General features: G+C 42.9%; 1 non-coding gene across 1 annotated transcript; it reads right to left on the bottom strand.

Moving 5' to 3' along the window:
- Positions 1-11,258: 11,258 nt before the first annotated feature.
- LOC145390815 (5S ribosomal RNA) lies at positions 11,259-11,377 on the bottom strand. The gene has a single exon (XR_013895728.1). It is a non-coding gene; the product is annotated as a 5S ribosomal RNA (ribosomal RNA).
- Positions 11,378-12,436: the final 1,059 nt, after the last annotated feature.

Consider the following 12,436-nt stretch of genomic DNA (forward strand, 5'->3'; position numbering starts at 1 on the left):
CTCAAAGACCATCACTTTACTCTTCCCTACTTTCACCTTTAGATTCCGTTTCTTACACACTCTCCCAAACTCATCCACCAAGCCTTGCAGCTCCCCTTCGTCTTCACTCAACAACACAGTATCATCTGCAAACAACAGTACAGGGAGTTTCCAAACACTACCCTCTCTCACCAGGGCTACTCCAACATCCACTACCCTACCTTGTACCTCTTTTATTGCCCTATCCATGTACAGATTGAACAACCATGGAGACATGACACATCCCTGTTTCAACCCAATTTTCAAAGAGAAAAATTCACTTAGTTCACCATCCACACGCACTGCAGCCTTCGCACCATCATACATACTCTTCACAGCATTCAGCAAATTCCCATCTACTCCATATATTCTTAACACTTTCCACAATCCTTGTCTATCCACCCTGTCATATGCTTTCTCCAAATCCATGAAAGCCGCATACAACTTCTTTCCCTCCTCTAAAAACTTTTCCACAAAAGATCTAAGAATGAATATCTGATCTACACAACCTCTTCCCTTCCTAAAGCCTCCCTGTTCTTCTCCAACTAATTTCTCTGTTCTTTCTCTAACTCTGTCAATAAGTATCCTACCATACACTTTTCCTATTATACTAAGAAGACAAATGCCGCTATGATTACCACACACTTCTTTTTCCCCTTTTCATTTGTACAAGGGAGTAATTATGTGGTTGAAAAGATTAGGAGAAATACACTGAGGTGGTTTGGACATGTGGAGAGGATGGAGAATGAAAGACTGACTAAGAGGGTGTATGTAGGTGAGGTGGAGGGAGGGAGAGGGAGGGGTAGACCGAGGATGAGGTGGAGGGATGGAGTTGAGAGGAATATGAGGGAGGGGGGGGTGAGTTGGGGGGAGGGGAGTCAAATGGTGGGTGACAGAGTGACTTGGAGGCGTTTTGTCTGCGGCCACCCTTTGGGGGATTAGGGCGTCGGGCTATAGATAGATAGATAGATAGAGTAATTATACCTGACTTCCAATCCTCCGGGACTCTACCTTCCTCCCAGGCCAATCTGCACATCTTCCACATCCATTCTACTACTATCTCTCCCCCATGCTTCAGCATTTCACCACACACTCCATCAATTCCTGGGGCTTTCCCCAATTTAAGTTTCTTCATTGCTTCCACAACTTCTATCCTACTGATTTCTTCCTGTCTTCTCACCTCCCTCTTTCTCCCAGCCATTCCCCAGCCACTTATACTCGCACTACTTCCATCCTCTGTGTTCAACATTTCCTTAAAGTGTTCTCTCCATCTGCTCACTTTTTCTCCTTTCTCCACTAGCAATCTACCATTTTTATCTTTCACTCCCCTGCTAACTTCACTTCCACCCTGTCTTACTCTTTTCACCTCTTTCCAGAACATTTTCTTACAGTCCCTCCACTTTACACTCAAATTCCTTCCAAATTCCTCATCCACTCTCTTCTTACTCTCTCTTACTAATCTTTTCACTTCTCTCTTTCTTTCTACATATAACTCTCTCTTCCGCCTCTCAACTTCTTCCACGCCCCTGTTTCTCATCCATTCATTGTATGCTTTCTTCTTTTGTGCCACAGTCTGTTTCACCTATTCAGTCCACCACGCTGTTCCTTGCACCCCCCTCCGTCTTCTCTTCCTTCCACACACCACATCACGTGCTGCACATATTTCTTCTGTAAATATCCTACACACACCTTCCACGTCACCCATCTGCTCCAGTTCATATTTGCCCAATCGTTCCTCCACTTCTCTCTTATACTCTGCCTTATTCTCATCCTCTTGTAACCTTTCCACTCTCCTTGCAACTACTCCTTCCTCTCGTCTTTCCCTTCTTCTATTCCTCCATCTTACTTGAATTCTAATTCTGGCCACCACCAAGTAATGGTCAGAAAGTCCACTCCTCCAACCTCTATAAACTCTTGCATCCATTACACATCTTCGCATCCTTTCATCCACACACACATAATCAATCATTGCCTTCCTTTCATTCAATTCACCACCCACCCTTCTCATCACTCGCCATGTATACCTGTGGATCATTTTATGCCTGAAGAGGGTATTGGCTATCACCAACCCCCTCCCAGCACAAATGTCCACTAACGCACTCCCATTCTCATCTATCTCAGCAGGCACACCCCACTCACCAACTATTCCATCCACATTCACATTCCCAACTTTACCATTCATATCACCAATCAAAAACACTCTATCATTCCTTCCAAACTTTTCCATGCACACTTCTACATTTGTGCAAAACTCTTCTCTCACTCATGTAGCACGATCTTGCGTTGGCGCATACACACACACAATCGCCCACATTTGTATTCCAACTTTCAACTTTACCCACACAATCCTTGACCCAACTGATCTATACTGTCTTATGCTCCTCTTCCATCTTTTACTCACAACTATACATACTCCTTCCTTTGCCCTCTCATTCTCACCTACTCCTGCACATAAACCCCCATCCATACTCCCATTCTCTCACACTTTCTCCTCTCCATTTTGTTTCACTTATTCCACATATATCCTCTTTCGCACCCTCAAGCACCTGGACAATCTCTCTCTCTTTCACCTCATCATTAGCTCCCGTTACATTCCATATACTGTGTTTATATAGATATATATATATATATATATATATATATATATATATATATATATATATATATATATATATATATATATTTATTTATTTATTCATTTATATGCATCCACAGCAGGAATTACCAGCTGGGAGGGAAGGGGAAGAGAAGTGAGACAGCTGAAGTGGCATTTGGAGAGAGAGAGAGAGAGAGAGAGAGAGAGAGAGAGAGAGAGAGAGAGAGAGAGAGAGAGAGAGAGAGAGAGAGAGAGAGAGAGAGAGAGAGAGAGAACTATTACCCTCTCGCGATGTGCAGTGAGGCAACCCCAATAAACCTCTGATGTGCAGTCTGATGAAATGCCATGTGGCTCATGGCCGTAAAGATGCCCAGAGCGGTGGTGGACCAGAAGCTGTGCCGAGTGTATGGGCTCATGTCAAAGCTGTGTAGAAAGAATACAGAAATATTACTTCATTTCCTGCTAACGAACCTAACTCAACTCACTCTAACTTCACTTTCGGGGAAGATGGTTGTCAAGTAGTTAATGAAGTAGTTATTGTGTCTTAAAGGACATTAATTTGATCCCAGTTTGGGTGAGGGAAGCGTCATTATTTAAATTTTGTTGAAGCAGACTTTCACACAAAACACATCCATACCGTATGTTTCAAAAACACTCTCCTGAAACCAGTGCACCGGTACTCAGCTTATTTAACTTCACTATGGACTGTGGGTTTCAACGTCAAAGTGAACGGACCCTCATGTGAATGCCCAGAGTTAGAAGCATTAAAAGGCAGAACCATACTTTTCTGTGTTTTTCTAAAGCATGATACTTTTTGTCAGTACTTCTAGCTATTATGCCTGAAGGAGTCGCAAGCGTGGTAAAGCCTTCCTCTTTCTCCCAAATTCCGATTAGATCTTTAGTGAGATAAGTTTTTCTTCATCAGATTTAACCTTGTTGTTGGCCAATAGAATTCTCCTTTCTGTACTTCCCATAAACCCCCATGCAATCTAATCTTACATAACCTATCCTTGCTTAATCTAAAATAACTTATGTATTCTAAATTCATCTGACTTGCAGACTTAGGTACGACAGTAAGATATGTACAGTACTGACTTTAGGAACTGTATGCGTTGTCCATGTGTTGCTGTGTTCCAGACCTGAGCCAGTCCTCCAAGCTCAACACAACAGAGCACCACCACAGCCAGTATACCTCCCAGCACCAAAAGTATCTGGAGTACGTCTGTGTTTACCACGCCTCGCACTCCACCCTGAACACAAACATATATGAAACTGATAAAATAGCATATACATTGTCCTTAACGTTGTACAGAGGCAAAAATTCGCCTATTATTTCATATAATGTATTTCTTACTCCCTTCTGCAGACTAATTTTCTTTTGCTAGGAAAGGTTTATTTCTTGCCTCCGCCCATACATGATTCTCTTTTATATGATTCACCACGAAGGTCAGTGACGAATATGCCCTATACGTGAAGTTGACGTAACACTGACCCTAACTAAATAATCAATTTTTTAATATATTTCCTACAGGACTGTCCATTTTGTGTATTTTTGCTTGTCCCGTTCTCGACCACATCTCATCTCTCAGAAGAAAGGAAAGCTTATTACTGAAGTCCACTGGGTTTATGTTCAGATAAGCCTTGGGCCACTGCAGAAACAAAACAGCTCATTTGATTTTGATACATAATGTAACAAAAACTGCACAGCTCATATAATGTACGAAAATATGATGATTCCAGATAAACAGTTTGTAATTAGTTGATACTGTATATCAATGTTGCTCAATGGTCTTAAGGACACAGTAGTTACCATGTTAAGAAAATTCTTTACTATCGCACGAGACAGCATCAAACTTAGTTCTTGTTTTTTTAGTTCCTATATGATATGACATGGTATAGCTATGAGCTCACAGATATTGTACAAGCATGCTAAGCTTCAGTACTGACAGGGAGGTGAGTGCGGTATAATAATAATAATGATAATCATAATCATCATCATCATCATCATAATAATAATAATAATAATCAATCTATCTATCTATATACCTACGCTGCTTCCCCCAAAGAAAGGGAGGAAGCCGAGACAGGACGACACACTCCAAATTTACTAATCCAAACACACACATTAATTCGTACCTTACCCCCACGGGGAAAAGGGATAGATCTTCACCGCATCACACCGTACGAGGGTCAACTGTGCACTTCAATCAGCGACATCCGCAGCACAGCCTGACAGCAGAGTTGGTTTACCCCTGCCACATCATAATGGACCTATCCCCTTAACCGCACCTGACCTGATCAACTGATCAGACCAAATGCGGGAGAATATCCCCTCAGGACTGTGTCATTATTTTATCCATTCAGTTTCTCTCCACTCATTCCTATCTCGCGCAGCCACCCTTCCTTGCTCAACAGACATCCCTCTCGCATCCAGTGCTCTCTTCACACTGTTCATCCATCCTATTTGTGGTCTTTCTCTCAGCCTTGCACCTCTCACATCCAATCCAGCTATCTTTTTCACCAATCGCTCATCACCCATTCTCTCCATATGCCCAAACCATCGCAAAACTCTCTGCTCAGCTCGATCAGCCATCTCCTGCATAATTCCCGTTATCCTTCGCACTTCATCATTTCTCACTCGATCTATTCGCGTCACTCCATACGTACCCCTCAGACACCTCATCCCCAAAAACGAGTGAAAAGTTTTTATGTAAATATTAGAGCATGTGCAAGAGTGGGAAATACTGTGAGTGATTGGTTTCCCGTGAGAGTGGGGCTGTGGCAGGGATGTGCGATGTTGCCTTGGTTGTTTAATATTTATACGGATGGTGCTGTAAGCAAGGTGAATGCGAGGGTGATAGATGGAGGTTTGAGTCTGGTGAATGCTGATGGCAGAGTAAAATCTGAATCACCTGCTGTTTGCGGATGACACTGCGCTGGTGGCTGATTCGGAGGAGAGACTGAGACAGGTGGTAGAGGAGTTTGGAAGGGTGTGTGAAAGGAGAACATTGAGAGTACTCGTAAATGAGAATAAGAGTAAAGTGATGAAGTGTACGAGGTTGGGAAATGGTAGGAGGATGAACATAGTTTGTACAAGGTAGGCAGATGGTAGAAGGATGAACACAGTTTGTACGAGGAAGGCAGATGATAGGAGGATCAATATAGCTTTGAAATGTGAGTTGTGTGAGGAAGTAGAATGTTTTAAGTATTTAGGGTCACATGTTGCTGTGGATGGAAGAATAGATGTAGAAATGAAGTTTAGAATGAATGAAGCAGGAAAGGTGCTGGGAGGAATTTAAAAAAAAAAATGTTTAGATGTCGTTCGCTTAGAATGGATGTAAAGAGAAGGCTGTATGAAGCTGTATTGGTACGGTACTGATTGCGCTATCTGGAGCTGAATAGAATAAGGGTGTAGCAGAAAGGGAAAGTCTGATTTCCCTTTCTGCTACACCCATGGCGATTTCCCATGACCAAATCGTAGACACTCTTCACATTTTCAGCATTCCTGCTTGTTAATAGTCTCCCAGGATGTGGATCGCCCTCGAATGACATTCGGCCTTTCTTGAAGCGATTATACCACTCCTTCATTTGCCTTAACATCATGGTTTAATTCCTCAAAACTCCCTGGATCTTTCTGATAGTTTCAACTTGGGTATCATCAAGTTTCTGGCATAGTTTGATGCAATAACTTTGTTCGATTTTTCAGTCATCGTGCCGAGCGCGGTAGCACGAGAAGCATAAATGCACGACCATGAACACGGGCTGACTGACAGCTGCTGAGTTACTCGTGACGGCTGACATTAATCACACATGCGCAAGAAGGTCCTGCAGTGCGTTACACAAAACTCCGCCCCTATCCTCCAACTGGTTAGTGAGAAAAAAAAAAAAAACGAAGTAGGATACTTTCTGTGTACTCCTCGAATTGCTTCTGCATGTTCTTTCACCCCTGCTCCCAACGTACCCACTTTCCATACTCACTTAGAAAATGTACACATTACTTTTAATTTCTTACGCCGTCATGTTAATGTTACCTCTCCGAACATTCCTGTCAAGTCACTCAACACTTCTGTTCTATACATTGCCATCAAGTCAGATTTTCTCTCCACACTCACAAAATGTCAACATTATGAATATGCTTCCCATTCAAATAACGTTGAAATCTGCGTACCTATAAATATCTCTTGTATTTCCCTCACTGATAATGTTAGTATTATGTCTCCTTAGAATGACATGATTGACTACCTAAACAACTCTTGATTTTGTGAATGTTCAGATTATTCACTTCCTTCACTCTTTTTTATTAAGCCCTGATTTATATATCCTCTTATTGCATTCACCTTAGTAGGATTTTTATTGCCCGCCTTTAGCAAGGCAGAGCGATAATATTTTTTACCGCGTCTTTATTTCTGTGTGTGTGTGTGTGTGTGTGTGTGTGTGTGTGTGTGTGTGTGTGTGTGTGTGTTACCATTATATCTCATGAAAAGCTTGCGTTATCAACGTGAAACCTTTAGGGTGGTAAGATATGTCCCATATATTGGACGAGTTCGAAAATGGGTACTCTGGGTCAAGGTCAAGGTCACCAAAATGGCTGCCAAAGGTCGACTAGTTATTATTGCCCGCCTTTAGCATCATTAGATCTCATGGCTTGAGCTATCAAAATGAAACCTTTAGTGTATCAAGATTTGGCCAAAATCTTGGACGACTTCGAAAATGGGCTCTTGGGGTCAAGGTTAAGGTCACCAACATGGCTGCAAAGGTCAACTAGTTTCTTTACTATGGTTTGGTCTTTTGTGAAACACGGTGACTGAGTTCCATAGAATTTTGCGAATTTTCTTCACATTTAGTTTGTAACTTGGCCAACGACATATTCTGACTTGCAGTTAGCATTCGGCTCCCAAATGCTTTTCTTTCATTGATCATTTTTTTTTTTTTTTCATTACTCTGGTAAACATAGAGAAAAAAGACTCCACGAAATTATGTTACAACATGGATCAAGGAAAACAGTGAAACTAGATCTGAAAGTGAAGTGAAGAAATAGGAGCCTAATGCTGAAGTTGGAGAAATTTCACTGGGAACAGGACTTAACGGACGACCCAGAGCCCACTCCACGCCTACTATACACTGTTCATTTATGTGAATACAAGTTGACATACAACTAATTATGTGAAAATTATTTAATTATAATGCAATACAATCCCCCCCTGGGCATAGGGGGGGTTTTCAAGAATACTCCCCCAGTATCCTTGCTTGTCGTACAAGTTGACTAAAAGTGTTGGTGGAGGGTTAGTGCCCCTTCCCGGCAAACAACTAAAAAGACAAACAAGAAGCCTCAGACAAGGAGTAACCAAAAGATGACGACCCAGGACCGGACAGAGGGCTTGGTAATGGCAACATGGAATGTAAGAGGAGCGAATGATGAGGTGAATGAGAGTGAGATTGTCCAGGTGCTTGAGGGTTCGAAAGTGGATGTATGTGGAATAACTGAAACAAAATGGAGAGGAGAAAGTGTGGGAGAATGGGAGTATGGATGGGGTATATGTGCAGGAGTAGGTGAGAATGAGAGGGCAAAGGAAGGAGTATGTATAGTTGTGAGTAAAAGATGGAAGAAGAGCATAAGACAGTATGGATCACTTGCGTCAGGGATTGTGTGGGTAAGGTTGAAAGCTGGAATGTGGGCGATTGTGTGTGTGTATGCGCCAACGCAACATCGTGCAAGCAGAGTGAGAGAAGAGTTCTGGACAAATGTGGAAGTGTGCATGGAAAAGTTTGGAAGGAATAAGAGAGTGTTATTGATCGGTGATATGAATGGTAAAGTAGGGAATGTGAAGGTGGATGGAATAGTTGGTGAGTGGGGTGTGCCTGCTGAGATAGATGAGAATGGCAGTGCATTAGTGGACATTTGTGCTGAGAGGGGGTTGGTGATAGCCAATACCCTCTTCAGGCATAAAATGATCCACAGGTATACATGGCGAGTGATGAGAAGGGTGGGTGGTGAACTAAATGAAAGGAAGGCAATGATTGATTATGTGTGTGTGGATGAAAGGATGCTAAGATGTGTAATGGATGCAAGAGCTTATAGAGGTTGGGGGAGTGAACTTTCTGACCACTACTTAGTGGTGGCAAGAATTAGGATCCAAGTAAGATCGAGAAATAGAAGGGAAAGACGAGAGGATGGAGTAGTTGCAAGGAGAGTGGAAAGGTTACAAGAGGATGAGAAAAAGGCAGAGTATAAGAGAGAAGCGGAGGAACGATTGGGCAAATATGGATTGGAGCAGATGAGGGACGTGGAAGGTGTGTGCAGGATATTAACAGAAGAAATATGTGCAGCATGTGATGTGGTGTGTGGAAGGAAGAGAAGACGGAGGGGGGTGCAAGGAACAGCGTGGTGGACTGAAGAGGTGAGACAGGCTGTGGCACAAAAGAAGAAAGCATACAATGAATGGATGAGAAATAGGGGCGTGGAAGAAGTTGAGAGGCAGAAGAGAGAGTTATATGTAGAAAGAAAGAGAGAGGTGAAAAGATTAGTAAGAGAGAGTAAAAAGAGAGCAAATGATGAATTTGGAAGGAATTTGAGTGTAAAGTGGAGGGACTGTAAGATAATGTTTTGGAAAGAGGTGAAAAGAGTAAGACAGGGTGGAAGTGAAGTTAGCAGGGGAGTGAAAGATAAAAATGGTAGATTATTAGTGGAGAAGGGTGAAAACGTGAGCAGATGGAGAGAACACTTTAATGAATTGTTGAACATAAAGGATGGAAGTAATGCGAGTATAAGTGGCTGGGGAATGCCTGGGAGAAGGAAGGAGGTGAGAAGACAGGAAGAAATCAGTAGGATAGAAGTTGTGGAAGCAATGAAGAAAGTTATATTGAGGAAAGCCCCAGGAATTGATGGAGTGTGTGGTGAAATGCTGAAGCATGGGGGAGAGATAGTAGTAGAATGGATGTGGAAGATGTGTAGATTGGCCTGGGAAGAAGGTAGAGCCCCGGAGGATTGGAAGTCAGGTATAATTTCCCTTGTACAAAGGAAAAGGGTAAAAAGAAGTGTGTGGTAATCATAGCGGCATTTGTCTTCTTAGTATAATAGGAAAAGTGTATGGTAGGATACTTATTGACAGATTTAGAGAAAGAACAGAGGAATTAGTTGGAGAAGAACAGGGAGGCTTTAGGAAGGGAAGAGGTTGTGTAGATCAGATATTCTTTCTTAGATCTTTAGTGGAATAGTTTCTAGAGAAGAGAAAGAAGTTGTATGCGGCTTTCATGGATTTAAAGAAAGCATATGACAGGGTGGATAGACAAGGATTGTGGAAAGTATTAAGAATATATGGAGTAGATGGGAAGTTGTTGAATGCTGTGAAGAGTATGTATGATGGTGCGAAGGCTGCAGTGCGTGTGGATGGTGAACTAAGTGAATTTTTCTCTTTTAAGGTTGGGTTGAAACAAGGATGTGTCATGTCTCCATGGTTGTTCAATCTGTACATGGATGGGGTAATAAAAGAGGTACAAGGTAGGGTAGTGGATGTTGGAGTGGCCCTGGTGAGAGAGGATAGTGTTTGGAAACTCCTTGTACTGTTGTTTGCAGATGATACTGTGTTGTTGAATGAAGATGAAGGGGAGCTGCAAGGCTTGGTGGATGAGTTTGGGAGGGTGTGTATGAAACGGAATCTAAAGGTGAATGTAGGGAAGAGTAAAGTGATGGTCTTTGAGAGAGGTGAAGTCAGCGAATGTACAGCGAGGTTGGATGGTAAGGAATTGGAAAATATGAGTACGTTTAAGTACTTGGGAAGTGTGATGAGTAAGGATGGAGGTTTGGAGGGTGAAGTGCTTGAAAGGGTACAGCAGGGAAGAAATATTGCTGGTTCTTTGAAAGCAGTGATAAGAAACAGGGAAGTGAGAATGGAAGTGAAAAAGTTACTACATGACAGTATTGTGATACCAACTCTAACGTATGGAAGTGAAGCTTGGACGTTGTTGGAAGGACACAAGTCAAGAGTGAGAGCAGTGGAAATGAGTTACTTAAGAGGAGCCTGTGGAGTCACGTGGAGTGACAGGCTGACGAATGAGGATATATAGGAACGTTGTGGTGTGGATGTGGATGTGATAGGAAGCGTTGTGAGGAACACACTGAGGTGGTTTGGCCATATGGAGAGGATGGAGGGTGAAAGACTGACGAAGAGAGTGTATGTGAGTGAGGTGGAGGGGGGAAGAGGGAGGAGGAGGCCGAGGATGAGATGGAGGGATGGGATGGAGAGGTATATGAGAGAGGGGGGTGTGAGTTGGGAGCAGGGCAGTGAAATGGCGGGGGACAGGGCGACGTGCTGGCGATTTGTTTGTGGCCACCCCGAACGGGATTGAGGCGTCTGGCAATAGATAGATAGACAATTGTAAATCCTATATAACCAGGTTTTACGTTAATGTAGTTTGTTAATGTAGTTTTATTATTCATCACTATAACGTGTATAACTGTTTTATCATTCTCTTATATGTATATGTTAATTTAGTTAAATAGCCCTCTGTTAACTATTATGCTCTTATTGTTATAACAATATTGCCAGACGCCATGTATCCCAAACGGGGTGGTCAAGGGCTTAGAGTTAATTGTTTTACAGGGAGGGGCACTAATCTTCCACCAACCCCACTTGCCATGTAGGGATGCCAACAGCATCTGGTGTTCCCAGGCGGTCACCCATCCAAGTACTAACCAGACCCAACGTTGCTTAACTTCGCTGATCGGACGGGAAGCGGTGTACTCAACGTGGCATGGCCGTCAAAGGTAATGCCGTCGGGTGAGAGTCGAACTCACGACCTTGAGATTATTCTCATGCGCTGCCAACTGCGCTACCGAGGCCATACAATTTTTATATCATTAACTTTCAGTACCACTGAAGAGAGAAACCTGTACTTTACACAGGAATTATCATCCGTGTACCGGAACTGAACCCGGGGCTCTCAGCTGAGAACCAGACAGCAAACCACAACGCCACAACCTGACCTGGTCGTGGCGTAGTGGTTTGCTGCTTGGTTCCCGGGTTCGATTCCCGGCATAATGGTAATACATTGGATGGTTTCTCCTATGTAAAGTACGGGTTTCTCTCTTTATTCTGACTTACCGTAAGTACTTGGGATAGATTAAAAGCATCTACTTCCCCGAATGCCAGGGGGGTGTCTCATCCTCTTGAAGCCCACAATAGAGGACGGAGGGACATTGGTTACAAAATTGTGGCAATATGACAATTTTTACCTGGTCGTGGCATGGTGGTTTGCTGCCTGGTTCTCGCCTGAGAGTCCCTGGTTCGATTCCCGGCATAATGGTAATATGTTGGATGGATTGCAGTGCAGTGTTTAATTATCTAAACTGTCATCGTTTAATCTCTACGTCTATAACACGTCAGGAGACATCTTATTTACCCGGGGGAGATAAATGTGAGTGAATGTTTGTTGCTCAGTCGTCACGATTCAGACGTTGCCAGAATGTGATGAATTGGCAGTGGTTGCTGCCTCTGACCAAAATCAACAGCTTCAGGAAGGGAGCGGTGAGAAGACTGTTTTATGTGAACCCTTCTTCCAGAAAGTATCGGTGCATACTCTAGTGTGAACATTTTGAAACCAGCGACGATAGGTAATGGAATGTGCCAGTTGTTCCGGCCACATGTTTGCAAACCTGTACTCCTGCTGAGTTGTCAGCGTTTATGTATGGACATATATTTTGTCGTACCCATTCCACACGTTTGTAATTACACAAATATCTATAAAAAAGCGCCCAGATATTTACCAACCCTCCTGGCATGTCACAAGTTGAACGAATCTTTTCGGTAGTCGTCGATCACACCC

Source organism: Coenobita brevimanus, chromosome 15 (assembly GCF_032717465.1).
Source record: "Coenobita brevimanus isolate Jiangsu-jjx chromosome 15, ASM3271746v2, whole genome shotgun sequence".
Lineage (NCBI taxonomy): Eukaryota > Metazoa > Arthropoda > Malacostraca > Decapoda > Coenobitidae > Coenobita > Coenobita brevimanus.